Source organism: Perna viridis, chromosome 10 (assembly GCF_037379345.1).
Source record: "Perna viridis isolate PV_CMFRI_1.1 ecotype Kerala chromosome 10, ASM3737934v1, whole genome shotgun sequence".
Taxonomy (NCBI): domain Eukaryota; kingdom Metazoa; phylum Mollusca; class Bivalvia; order Mytilida; family Mytilidae; genus Perna; species Perna viridis.
In genome coordinates, this window is record NC_142454.1 from 26931710 (window position 1) to 26947394 (window position 15685).

Sequence of the window (15685 nt, forward strand, 5' to 3'; positions counted from 1 at the left end):
TTCCTTACTGTTTTAAGACATAATGCAGTATATTTGATATTTGTTAAAGTACTGTGATCCGTTGATTTCTTAACGCATAATGAAACACGTTGGAAACGAGAATGAATTGCAAGAATAAATATGACCCAGAATGGTCGTGTGGTTTCTTGAAATTGTAATTAAGTAACTTCGTATTTACGTCTTAATTCCATTTCCTGAACTGGACTTTTTTTTTACTTTCGGATAATAAATCACCAGAAAAGATCACAATGTTTTGTTACGGAGGCTAAAACTCCGTGAAATAGTACAGTTGGTGTTTTGTTGGCATAGTCATAGAAAAAGAAAAACAATGTGTTTAACAGAGTGTTAAAGCATGTTGTTTTTGTTTTGATTCAAGTTGTATGCATTTTATATCAAAGATTGACTTTTTTGGTAAAAGAAACATATATTATGTCTAGCAATTTTTAATCTTTATTTGTAAGTTACTATTTATAACGTCATCATGATGCCATGACACGTAGCTTGAATTTTGAATTATTACCAATAAGCATGGTGTTTAAATATTTCTTTTTTAATCTATCCCTCTTAATTTATTAATTACACATCTACACTTGAACGTAAATCTAAAGCTATCACCTAATAATTGTGAATGAAACACGGTAACAATTTTACGTTACCTATGTTTGTTGTGATATACAGGAAATATTTAACTGAAAAAGAAGTTAGAGAATGAGCACTATAAAATATGGGACAACCTGCCATTTTCAACTTTCCGGATTTTACTTTGATATTATCATTTGTCATACTGAACCACTTTCCATTTTACGAATTTAACAATTGACAAACGTCCATATTTGTTTTTACTTCAATACTTGTGTTACCCTTCACGTCCTTCTGGTCTTAATTATTAATATATTTTTTTTCAATTCAAATGTACGCAGGCTACATAACATTTAATTACAAGTGTGCACCATAGCTAACAGCTGATTGATTCTCAGAGGTTTTTACTTTAACCTTATGCCAAATTCAAGAAGACAGGAGCATTTAAGGTGTGACAATACTAAATGCACTACATCCAGATTTGTCTTATTTTATTTATACGGTCAGAATGAACCAAGTGATATTGATACATCAAAAATACGGGTCCCGGTTCTCGATCTGTCAATATTTTGCTTTTAAACACCCGAGTTTGGTGGGAAATTAACAACGTCCTATTGCAAAAACAATTACAGTTTTTTTTGTCCGACTATTGCCATTCTGTCTTAAATCTAACATAATTAGTTATGCAGTATTAGGGGAAAATAAACGCTGGGTCACTGTTCTGGTATTCGACTTATTCTGCCTAGAAATTGAGAATATCCTCGGGAATGCAGGAAAAGTTGACATCGGATCTTCAAATAGTATTGACCCCGTTCTTTACATTAGTAAATTATTTTGATAATTTATTTCTTACGGAAAATCTAGTTTCACTGACAGGGAAACATACAGTCACTGAGTCTAAGATTTTCAACTCATTGTGATATTTTATTTTTACTTGATCCTCAGATAATTGTTGGAATCGCGGTTATTTCTCATGTTATGTTCCGTAGGTTTAAAGTTAGAAACATTGTAAAAATGATTTTTGAGTTGGAAATCTACGTATGATGTAATATATTGTAATATATTGTAATAAGGTGCATTGTGTCAAAATCATGCATCAATTGCACACATCTTACCTTACAAAAAATATTAATACTCCGTAATTTCCGGGTCCGTTCGGGAATGTTGCTATAACACTGAACATGTGAATACAAGTTCACAAGAATCCCCATGTTTTCAGGTTATGAACTATCATGCAAATTAAAGAACATTTTAATATACTGTAAGAGTTTTTTTAACTAATATTTTTGTTGAAAACGTCGTTGTCAAATTTTTCGTTTGTGCATAAAGCATATTAGAATTGAAAACCGATTTAACACTGAAAACCTACTTTCATCGTAAAGGTGTGCACAAACGTGTTTATCTAGTTTTTGTATATATATGGATATAGCGGAATCGTTGTATCAAAAACCCTCCGTAAAAAATTAATACAAAATGAAGCGTTTCTGATGGTCGACTTTTTACCCGGAACCAGGATGTCATGATATGTTGAATTGATTTAAAATCACATATGATAGCAACTGCTCCTCTTCTTGAAATTGTAGACCAACACTAAAAAATCCAAAAAAGCCTCTTACCCTGTGCTACATGTACATATGTAAAAAACATAAACATTTTAACTTAAGGTCAGATTCAAAGTTAAAATCGCAGACCTTTGTAACTAGACATAATTTCTTACATTTACTTCATGAAAATGAAATAACCCCAATATTTGACTCCATGGTCAAATTTAAAGGGCAAAGGTCACCAACCCTTGTATCCATATCTTCTTCATCAGGTTTTCTACCCACATACCAAATATAAAACACGTTTCATCAGTGAAGATTATGTTTATTTGATAAAAGACCTCGCTTTTAAGAGTCAATTTAACTGTATTTCCATATTAAACAGCATTTTATTACATCTGATATTGGGTTTCAGGTCAAACGTAATAGTTATTTTAGATGTTCTTGGCTTTTGACGATATACCCTAACCATATTGCTAAAGCATTATTAAAAATCATGTGTAATTGTACCGCAAATATATTTATATCATATCTTTTTTTTGATTTGATATAGTTGAAAAATTAAAAACCTTTAGTGTAAAATATAAAAATTTTATATCCAAAGCAACGTCCCTAGCAACCACTTTCCTAAAGATGTTTTTTTTGCATTTAGTGGACGACTATATATCATATTACAATACTTTAATTATACTTAGATACTAAACTGCTGCATAAGTGTATTAGAGTCTAATAAAAAGTGCAAAAATTAGGTATTTGACACATGGCTCAGGCCATAATTTGTTATACCTCAAGATGTACCTTTCAACTCTTCCTTTTGTAGAATATGTCTGTTCTTGGTCCATGTTTGAAACTTTATAGATTAACAATAAGGACATACTATGATCATATCAATGAACAGCAATTGAATAACAGTAAATGAAGGCTAAAATACCTTAATTTTCAGGTAAAATATTTAACAGAAAAAAGGGATGTGCGTTACCATGGCAACTAACTGTTCAAAACATAAAAAAAAAGTTGATTGCTCATGTAATTGTAGATCTTTACCATTTGTTCAAGATTAAAGAAAATATGAGACCATGCGTGCCACCACCCCTATTTGAAACGTTTAATGCTTACAGAGATTTTCTAAATGCATCCGGAGTTAAATACAGCGATATAGCAAACAGTCCTGAACTTCTATGTGGACTGCTGGTAATTTTAAATAACCTACCACCAATGACCTATGTAAACATTATGTAAAAATCCTATAAATTATCGTATCATTTGGAAGTAACTCGGGATGTACCCGTATTGATGCCCTTTCCCGGAACTAGATGCTCCCTGCATACAAATGTGGGTCTGTATGCAAAACGTATGAGGTGGTAGAGTTTTGTATTATTTAGCCCGGTGACCAAGATCACATTTAGAAAATATTTATCGTCAACAGTAACATAAGGCTACACCATTTATCGATTGATTCCTGAAATTCTGAATTTCAATTTTAGACTGGTTGTGAAATTGACAGTTATGCAGTCTTTTCATTAATCGAGTCCAAATGCTCTCCCCCCCCCGGGCCAAATTAAATGCAGTATGTGTAGTCTAAAATGGAATCATTTCAAAGTAGTTTACCATTATTTTCTCATTTTTATATATTGTAATAACGTTGTTTTCCATCATAAACATGGAGAGTTTTTCTAACGAAAAGTTTTTAGACTGCAGAGTATGATGTAATCAAAATATTGATTTAAATAACTTGTCTTGGGGGGTTCAGAAATATGCTGAAAACACACACACACACACACACACACACACACACACACACACAGATATATATATATATATAGGAAGGTCTGAAAAATTCCTAACGATGTTGGAACTGTCAAATTTGCGATGCAAAGTTTTGGTCGTTTCCTCCGCGGGTCTCGAATTCGTACCGCTGTGACATCTATGGCAACCAAAATTTTGCATCGCAAATTTGACAGTTCTAACATCGTTGGGAATTTTTCAGACCTTTCTATACGTTTGTATATCTTCTCTGTATCAAATTGATCCGATGGAGCAGTGTAGCGAATAGAGTCGTCACAATCTGAGACTTTTATATAGATATATCTATTGTATCTATGAGAAGTTAAAAGCTTATCGGACTTGGAAAGTGTCACTATATTTAAAAAAAGGGGGCGGGAAATATATGTTTCATTTGCGACATAAACTGAATTTGAACGGATAGATTCAACCTCTCTTTGATAAATACAATGCTTTGTGCAAAAGTATATGAAATTTTTTTTTTTTTATATTTTAAATCGATTTTGCTAATCAGAATTGATAAATATGTCTAATAAGCATATTGAGAGCATAAACTTATTTTGATTAGTGTACATAGTTTGTTTGTTTGTTTGTTTGTTGGGGTTTAACGTCCGAGCAGCAATATTTCAGCTATATTCAGACGATGAACATGAAATTGATGATAAAATGAACATGAAACGATGATGAAATGAAAAAGGGATGGGACACAAAGACAATGGGATCGACAAATTTTGATTGCCACTGGAAATAGGGAGAGGTGGGTCGGGTCGGGCAATTTAGCCTCCTGTGGTGGAGCCTTCTGGTTCCTACTCCGGGAGAATACCACAGTATGGTTCTTTAACGTGCAAGGAACGTGGCATCTTTCCCAACACGGTACACCACTATGGTTTGCGGTCAGTTTTTCCGTATTTTAACCTGACAACCCCAGCATATAACACGCCAGGGGTACCCCATTCCACCACCTGGGGCACAAATCCCAGTTGCTCTGTGGGCAGAGCGCCCTAGCCCCCAGCTAGGGTTCTGAGCACTATTTAGTCGCCTTTTACGACAAGCTTAGCGCTGCGGCAGGCCTATTCTTTTGACGCCCGAACCTGCACGGGTCGATTAGTGTACATAGCAAAAGACGTAAATGTATTTCGATTATTGTGTATAGCTAGCAGATTTATATTATGAAGATATTTTTATCTCCCAAGACCCTTTCATTCGTTAAACTCTGTTCAAAAAAGAAGAAAGTCCTGTTGACTACAATATATATATAAGTTTAAAAACGCAAAGGAGGAGTTCGAAAAAAAAATCATCAAGCTTTGGTTCAAGTAAAATAATAAGATAAAAAACGCAAAGACTGTTGTCATGCATATGTTTGTTATGCAGTGCATGGTGATTGAAAATGACTGTTTTTCACCTTCCTAAATTGAGTGTTATTTTATAATATTGACTGAAAACTGCTCGTACGGAATGCTTTGGTCATTTTGCTTAGGTAGGCAGTTTGCATGATGTTAGGATGTTACAACAACGCATTACAGAATAAGTATACTGTGTTATTCTTTTATTAAAATAATACAAATGTCTCATATGTAACGCAAAATAAGTTTCTACACGTATTTCTGAACAAAACAAAAGCGAGGTCCATGAAAACAACAGCAAAGTAACCAAAAAAAAAAAAAAAAAAAAAAAAAAAACACCGATTATAAACTACCAAAAGTCGACTTCAACCGTTATATGTATGTGACAATTTGCTTTTAAAATACTTGTCGAATGTTTAATACAGATTCCACTCAGCAGAAATTTACTTTTTTAAAGCAATTTAAATTATACAGAAATAAAAGACATATGGTAGGAAAGTCGTGACGGCAGGGAGTATAATTTTTGACGGTTATAAATTCTACATGTATATTTGGAATTTCAGTATACAATTCCATGTACGAAAACAGTCGTGATCAAACAAACAAACAAAACGAAAAAAAAAAGAAATCCGGTGTCTTTTATTGATAATTTCTTTTTTGCACCTGAAAATCTCATTTATGTTTCATAAGGTAACAAACTCACAGTGACAGCATTGCTTCTCTGTGTACCAACAAAAAACAATAAAAAAAAATAAAGATCCTATATAATATAATTTTAAAAAAATGAGATGAAAGACTTGTAGTTGCAGACGATATAAGTTCTACCCTTTCGGCCAAACTGTCAGAAGAGCCGACTCAATGACAGTTCTAAAAGTGTCACCGAATGGTTATAGGGCCGCCACCTTTCGGACAGTTCTAGCAGAGCCGCATTTAATGCTGGTCTCGTAGAGCCAGCTCTACAAGGGCTAGCTCTGCTTAAACTGTTGGCTTTATAAGAACAGTTCTGCCACTTGAACTGTCAGAAGTGTCAGCTCTGCTACAACTGTAAGAAGATGTATATCCATCTTTTGATGCAGTTTTCATAAATCTATGCACATGGATTCTCCTACTTAGAATATTATATTCAAAGGATCCGGTTTTGTTGAAACCTTTCATAATTGTTAGGTATGTTTTTCTTACATTAACACACGTTATAATATTGTGGGACAAACGATCTTACTTTTCATCATTTTTGTTCGATTGAAAAGATTGTTAATATTTCCTTTATTAAACAAGTCACAATTTAACAAATAATTTTAATTATTCAATACAACTAATCAAAAATTTAAATATGACATAGACAAATGCTATAAAATCAATCATGTATATACATGTGCGTGTATAAAATTAATCCAAGAAAAATTTACAGATATAAAATTAGGCTATAAATTGTTAACATAGGACATACACATAGAACAGAAAGCATTTCATGTATAACTATATCAATACATTTTCTTCGAAAACTTCAAAATTGGATGAAAACCTGTAATACATGTGATTACATTTGGACCTATTTTGATATTTTTGCTAGTCTTATCACTCCAATTTTGTTTTAATTTGTCAATTTTCAGTGTACCTTCGCTAATATTTCAGTTTGTTAGCATGTGACAAACAAGAAAACCAAACATGAGTGCTATATTGGAATGTTTGAAACGACGATTATCAATTGACTCTAAAATTAGATCAGATAGTTTAAATACAGAGTTTAAAACAATATATATATATATATATATTACATTTAATCATATTTGACTTGACGTCAATCCAGCAATTGCGTTTGCTTAAAAAAAAAGATAAACAACACACGTAATTAACGATATTTTCCTTTGAAAAACGACACAAATGCTGATTCATAAATTGGAATTATAACTTTAAAGTTCTTATGGATGCCGTCGAGGACTATGCAAGAAAATGGTTAAAAGAGAACAAGAAGACATTGATCCACTGTCAGAGTGGTTAAAGTCCGTGAGGTCTTTAATTTTGAAACGAATGAAAGTTTTAAGTAGGTCAATGAGTGCCGAGGCTACATCAGTTTCCAAAGACCCCGATGTAGCAAAAACATTGTCTACTATACATTACAAATATGTTGTCGTACCAGCAGACAAAGCCCAAAACAACATTGTTTTTTGTTTGCAAAACGTTTTATATTCAATGTTTATTATCAGAGGTAGACGTAGAAAATAATAGAAGTGATAAGACCTACACTGCTACCACTCTCTCCAAAGAAGAGATTGTGAAAAACCATAAATCTGTGCTATCCTCTTTTAGTCTCTTTACCAAGGACGATGATTGTGATTTACCGTCTATGTACTGGATTCCTAAACATCACAAGAATCTATACAAGCAACATTTCATAGCTGGATCTGCAAAATGTACCACCAAACCTCTTTCAAAACTTTTAACTTCTATACTCACAACAGTCAAAGAGGGTCTACAGTCCTACTACAACACTTGTTACTCCCGTAGTGGTATTAATTCAATGCGGATCCTGCAAAATTCGAAAGATCTTTTGGAGAAAATCAGTTCAAGACTATTATCTGAATATAATAGCATTAAAACCTATGATTTTTCAACACTGTATACTTCTATTCCCCATACTCAGTTAAAATCCCGACTTCAAAACATTATACATCGTTGTTTTTTCCAAAAAAGATGGTACACCTAGATACAAATATATAGTTCTTGGTAGAGATTCTTCATACTTTGTAAGAAATAATTCCAAATCATTTTCCAAATATACAGAGGAAGATGTTTACAAAATGTTGGAATTTTTAATTCACAACATATTTATCTAGTGTGGTGGACGTGTTTTTCAACAAACGGTCGGCATTCCAATAGGAACAAATTGTGCTCCTTTACTTGCTGACCTATTCTTTCACTCTTATAAGGCTGACTTTATAGTTGATCTGATCAGAAAGAAAGAATATCGTTTGGCTAGATCCTTCAATCTCAGTTTCTGCTATATAGATGACGTATTACCTTTAAACAAACCTAATTTCGGGGATTTGATACATCGCATCTACCCAAAAGAACTTGAGGTAAAGGATACTACAGACACTGTGAAGTCAGTCTCATATCTTGACCTACACTTAGAAATCGATGGTAAAGGAAAACTATTGACCAAACATTACGACAAACGTGATGATTTTTCATTTAGAATTGTCAACTTTCCTTTCATATGTAGCAACATCCAATCGACTCCTGCGTATGGAGTGTTCATATCACAACTCATACGTTATGCCAGAGCTTTCGGAAACTACGCAGACTTTTTGTATCGCACTAGAACTCTAACAAATAGGATTCTGGAACAGGGTTATATTGCTACAAGATTGAAGTCATCAATTCAGAAGTTTTATAGTCATTATCATGAACTCATGAACTTGTGGGTCGTTATGGTGTATCCATCAGCACCATGAAAACTTATTTATTCAAAGGGTCATAGTTTTCCTTCCCTCGTTTGTCTACCCCGGACTTTACTTTTTATGAGCAACTCGGTGGATGTTTCTAGAAAATCAAAGGACGCTTACCCTACCGCTGCACCTGGTCCATGCTCCCAGTTTTTGGTGGAGTCCGAGTTGCTCATTTACTTTTGTATGATTTTAGTTACTTTATGTTCTTTGTTGTGTATGTCTGTTTTCCATGTCTGGTCTGTACCGCTATAACCTTGGTTCCCTTGATTACTCTGTAAAATATTTTTACGCCAAACGTACTGAAGACAGAACATGGCAACAACTATTGCTGTAATAGATCCCATCATTAAGAGTGTAAAATACCTTATTACATTTCTCTCAAATATTGAAATTATTCATATAAGATTGAATGAGAGATTTGTAACGCAACTGATTCTGTGATTGAATAAAGTAAACATCTAGATTTCTGGTAAATGTGCCATCGGTGCATTGAACGTGCATAATCGAGAAAGTGAAACAATCAGGCACTGATGTGTTTTTTAGTGCAAGCCTTGTGTTCATGTACTTATGTAAAAGGTATTTTTACATTACCTTTTAAATGGGACTGGTACCATGTATAATGCATGCATAAAAATGGAGACATTGGTGAATTAGGATGGAAGAAAATTGCAATTAGGATTATGAAAGTGTTCTTTATCCCCAAGAAAAACTTTATTTTACCAAGCTAAAAACAATATCAGTCTAGAATGGATGTATGTACATGTACCATCAATATAAAACTCAGTCATTGTCTATGATAATCAACAGTTATTAATTGTGAAGTTCAATTCAAGCAAGAAACAATGTTTTTTGCCAGTTAACGTATTCATTTTTTCTACACTAAAAGTCATTTCTGTCTGGGAAAACTACTCATTAATCTCCCATTACGATACATGTGTAACTCTTGCAAAATGCCAGTACCAATCACAATCTATATAATGTTTCTATACAAAACTACAACAACATATTTACAAACTAAGGGATTATTTTTGCTACAATATCTTAAGCCGATGAACTCATGCATTGTCAATGTCAATGCATGTTATTTACTTTAACTCTGTTGTGAAGGTTTGAAGATGGTTTTCTTCTTATTTTCATTATTCTTAACTACGATGTCATCATATCTCATCATATTGATATCTGTTTTATATGTTTATAATAATCATTGGTTTGTTATTATAACAGGAAATGTTCAAGAGTAATCAAGGCACCAAGGTTATAGCGGTAATCAAAAAATGTAATCTAGGGACAAAGACCAGACATGGAAAACAGACATACACAACAAAGAACATAAAGTAACAAAAATCATATATACAAGGTAACAAAAGCAAATGAGCAACTCAGACTCCGCTAAACACAGGGAGTATGGAGCAGGTGGACCGGTAGGGTAAGCGTCCTCTGCTGTTCTAGAAAAACACCCGCTGAGTTGCTTATAAAAAGGGTAGACAAACGAGGAAAGGAAAACTATGACTATTCATATTAACAAAATTATTTTGTTTTTTTAAAAATGGCGGAAGATTTCTACAAGTCTCGTGGATATTTCACATTTTTTCAACTTTCAATTCTATCCGATAAAGCAGTATGTTGTTTCCCAAATACGATGCACTTTCTTATATTCCACTATCAAACCATCTCAAGGAGATAAGAAACAGATTGGAATGTACTATATTACCACTGCTACTATTAACAGGTAGAGGTGTTACAAATCGCCTCCAGAAAATGTTTTCGACTGTTGTTGGGCAGGGTAGTGTAACATTTTCTCCCTCCCTGTCAATCATATTATGAAAAGTTTGCGTTCCATTAATATGCGTTGAATCTGCCGTTGTCGATGTACTACCTATAGGCGTAACGCTATGAATACTTATTGCTGTTTTAGATACAGGGTGACTGTTGTCTAATTGTTTGGAAGTGCTTACATTATTAGAATGACCATGTTGTCTGTGTTGGTCTTGTTCGAGTTATAAATAGTTGTTGCGTTGCCTGTTGTTGGTGATGTCAAATCTGTTTTGCTAGTTGCATATTGCTGAGATGTGTCTAAAGCTGTTGATTCATTGTATTTTGACGATGTTGGCGAAGTTTTATCTTGTGCATACTGACTAGTGGTCGAAGCAGTCATAGCTGTTATGGCTGTAGTTGCTGCCGAATAATCAGCAAAAAAAAAAGAAAGAAAAAAAAAAGCTCACTTCGGATTCAGTCGTAGAATAGGTTGATTCAACTGCAGATGTTTTGAAAATATATTAGGTATGCCGTTTATCAATGTTTCTTGAAATTTATTTGGAACATAGTCATTAAGATTAAACCTGTAAAACTCCTGGAGACTTTTCCAAAAGTATTGAAAAATATTTTTCTCAAAGGAAGGAAATTTCCCAATTGCCAGACATAATTTTAGAAAACTGGGTAAAAAAACCAGTGAAATGTTCCTCGAGATGTGATTTCTGGACCCGGTGCTTTGTTCACTTCTGGGGAATGTTTTTCTTCGGCAAGTCATAACCTAATTAATATTGGGAGTAGGTATTTGTCAGTTCGGTATCAGTTTTCAGTTCCAGATCGGCATATGACGCATTTCGGTCCCCTATAAAATATTTTCCCAAAGTTTGCAAAATACAGCTAAATGTCCCAAAATAAAGGGTTGGGGTGCTTTTAAAACAAAGAACAAAATCGGTGCCGGGACGATCCACGAGTCATCATAACGACCATAAAAACTCTGTAGTGATGATATCATATCAATCTTGTAGCGACATAACCCGGTCCCAAAAGCCTAGCTGTTAGACGTCTAGCGTGATACAAAACGTCTGTGTAGTTACGGCGATATGAAACTCCATACGCAGGTGCTGAAGGGATGTTGCCACAGATGGAAGGAAAGTTGACAATACAGAATGAAACATTATCGCGTTCGTCGTGTAGTTTGCTCAATAGTTTTCATTTACCATCGATCTCTAAGTATAGTTCAAAATATGAAGTTGACTTCACGTTGTCTGTAGTATCCATTATCTCAAGTTCTTTTGAGTATTTATATAGATACGATATATCAAATCCCCGAAACTAGGATTGTTTAAAGATAATATGTTATTTATATAACGGAAACTGAGATTGAAAGATCCAACTAAACGATATTACATCTTTTGAGTCAGCTGTAGAGTCAACCTCACAACTTTTAACTAACAAAACAAATGCTAAGGTGCTGGAAACCAACGATAAATAAATGCAAGAAATAATAATTCACAAACAGAATCGAATGAAATTCATTATCCACTGATTTTCAGAATGCTATTAACATTGAATATTCCTTATACTGCGATATAATAGTTATCTTACGTATATTTGCTTGCAGATTTGAAGATTAAAAGTTTTAAATTTGTATATTAGACTGAAAAACTGAATGTTGAGTAATGTTTTATTTCTAACTTGTATTCAAGCGTTAGTTATAATTATGATACATTGAAACTGTAATGTTGCAAATGTTCTGAAAAAAATACATGAAATATTTCATTAAAATAAGAAAAATTGAAATTGCATCAAGTCATCTGCAAAAGTATCAAAGAAATTATTTAGAATAATTCACGAAAAAAAGACAAAAAAAATCAGTACGTCTTACCTTAGAAATCATTAGTTTATTATTTACTGCACTGTTGACAAGCGTTGATTAAGTCGCCCGTTATAATAAACTGATAACCTTGTATAACACACTATTGTCTTTAGTTAATGTTGAAGCTGTGTTTTGTCGATTAAAGATAACTTAACAGACATTTATCTTTGAAATGCAATACAATGAAGATCTGAATTTTGTTACTATTACACAACTTTCATCGATACCAATCGTCTACGTTATAGACTCTAGTCACAGTCATATATAAATAAGTGTATTATTATAAGGTATTTCCCACTCTTCGTATATTTGATTATAACCTAATGTATCATATTCATTTATTTTTGTTTACTTTTAGAACAAAGTAGCCAAAAACAATCAAACTGTTTTGTCTCTAATTGTCGATTTTTTTGTAGTGCTTTATGGTCTCGATATTATTTTCTTCGTGACAAAAATGACATTTTCCATTTGATGTGCCCATTTTTCGCAGTCTGTTTAAATTGTATAATATGCGGTTTATAAATTTCCAATAATGTTGTTGGATGAATTATTTAAACTTTTCTTTGTTGAAGGTTTCTTCCTTTTTGCTCTGACATTTCGGATTAAGGTTTTCATTGATTCTTTTTTTTATATAGTTACAGTCGAAGGTTTTCTGGATAAATTACTCGTCTGTTTTAATTCAGAATGTGTTGCCCATCTGTAATAATAAAAACAATATCATTTCTCGTGAATTTTGGTGAATTTAGACATGAAAAATTCGAAACCAAATTAATTTTTTGAAAAAAAAACCTACTCCCATATACATAGCACACAGGAAAAAGAAATTCAGTTTAAAAATTGAACTTGATAACTTTTCCCTAAGTTCCAAACTTCAACTATTTACGAAGAACATATTGATTTTAAGTTTACTTGTTATACATGCCGAGGTTTAACAAAGCAATTCTGTATGATACACTATGTATAATATGCTTCATTTTTTAAACTAAATACGTTACTATGGATGGATAAATTTTTCATTTTCTTTTACTTCAGCCCTGAGAAACAATGTTTTTAGTGTATACAGGGACCCTTATACTTGTTCGCCTGGGCCGTATAAGGGTATTGTACATACCATGTGAGTACTAAATAAACTATTTCAAATGCGTAGAGTCAATTTCATTAAAAAACACACAAGATAATTAAATCAACTTGTTTTCGGTACTTGATATTGGCATCTGTGAAATTGCTTTATTTTTAAGACGATTCGATATCGATATTACTATTATAAAATCTGATTTATAACTGCATACACAATACATTTGAGAAATTACACGTTACCCGTCGATTGGTCGATTTTGTGTCTGGCTTGGGTATGTCTATGGAGTTTTTTGTTTCCGTGTGAACATTGAAGACCGTGCTTGACCTTTGCATTTAAAATGATTTCAAAATCAATGCAGAATTTAATGCTTAATTAAATGTTAATCCAGAATGAATAAAAATCCGCGTTATATATGTACTGTTAAAAAACGAAGGGCAGAACTGGGCGTTATGAAATATTTGTTTGATGGGTTAAACTTCAAAACAAATGTTCTGTATTAGTCTCTTTTTAAAGTATTTCTTTTATATTTCCAGTGGGCATTTGTCTGGATACACATGAGCAGCTTAGACTTTTGTTTATCATTCCCCCTCCCCTTTTATGCAATTGACAAACTGTGATTGTGAGAAGCGATGCCTTATAAGTCGCTATACAAATGATGAAACGGAATGAAAGAATAACCTGTGTGCGACAAGTGTAATAATAACCTAAAATATTAACTGCATAACAATGCAATTACACAATTCACAAAAAGTCGGAAAGATCAGGTTCACCATAATGGAATGATTTTTTTTATGACAATCGTATTCTTCATGTTCTTCTATGATTAAAACCTTGCCTATGATAGACCAAGCTTGTGTACATACATTAAACTTAATGATGCGCCTTTTTTATCGATAATATCTCGACTAACAGAAATATAAACACATCCTTACAACAACATAAATATGTCTGCATTAAACAATAACTTTTCTATTACATACATCATTTTCGAGATAATGTACTTTCCGACAGAGCAATTGTGTGCAATTTGAATTTCAAAGTAAACAGTGCTAATTTAAACAAAAATGTGCGATTTTGTTTTCTTTCAACTATTCTTGTCCTTAGCAAAATAATATTTTGGGAAGAAAACAAATGTCGGAAAAGTAATCAAGGGAACCAAGGTTACAGCAGAAATCAAAAGAATGGAATACGAAGACCAGATATGGAGAAGAGACACACACAATATAGAACATAAAATAACCAAAATAATACATACAAAGCAACAAAAGTAAATGAACAACTTGAACTCCACAAGAACTGGGTGAAACAAGCTTCAACCGAAATCTGAATAATCCGAAAAATCTTCGATATATCCGTTTAAATATGTTTAGGACCTCTGTAAACCTAACAACTTTACTGAACAGAACAAATGATAAAGTTCAGATAAAAAAACAAATAACTCTGTGAAAACATGTATTTTCTTTTTCTCCATTTGTGACATATTTGTGTTGTATTCTTACACTTTAACAGTTCACTTATGCGCATTGGATGACATTAATGCACTTTTGAATTTTACGATCCCTTGTACTGCAAATGAAACTGATAAATAGTGTGTAACCCAATAGTCTTTTCCACAAGTCATTCTTTCATATCACGAGAAAGCATTGACCTTGGTACACATGAACCACTGTCACTCCATATATCCTTTCAGGCATTTTTTTTCAAATTGCTTTGCAATTGATGACAGGAAATGAAAGAATAATATATTCTTACACGTGTCTCTGTTGAAGATCTTGATTTTCGTCCATGGATATGATAAATTCCTTTTTTAGACGAGTCGAGCGCACCGTTTTTCTTCCGTTTTACAGCCAAAGGTGTGAAATAACAAGAAAGATCAAGAGTAATTTGTATAGAATATGTGTCGTATTAATGGGAGCCGTGTAACCAAGTGTAATTTACAGTAACCACCACGAAAATTCCGTTATATAATGATGAAACAGTAATTAATGCTTAAATTGTTGTAAAATTTGAATATACTAAAATCCAGAATCATACAAAGATGTGCACCTGCTTATAAAAAATTGGATTCATTTACTCATTGACCATCTGAACTATATAAGATACTTTCATTTAGCGAGTTGCGAATGGCTATTTTACCCATGGCAGTAACGGTCGCATGCACTTGCCTGTTATGGACAAAAAAAAAACAAAAAAAAACAAAAAAAGAAAACAACGAAAACGGAAGAATAACCTGAGAGCGACAAGTTTGATGAAAGTCTTAAATATTAACTGCATAAAAATGAAAT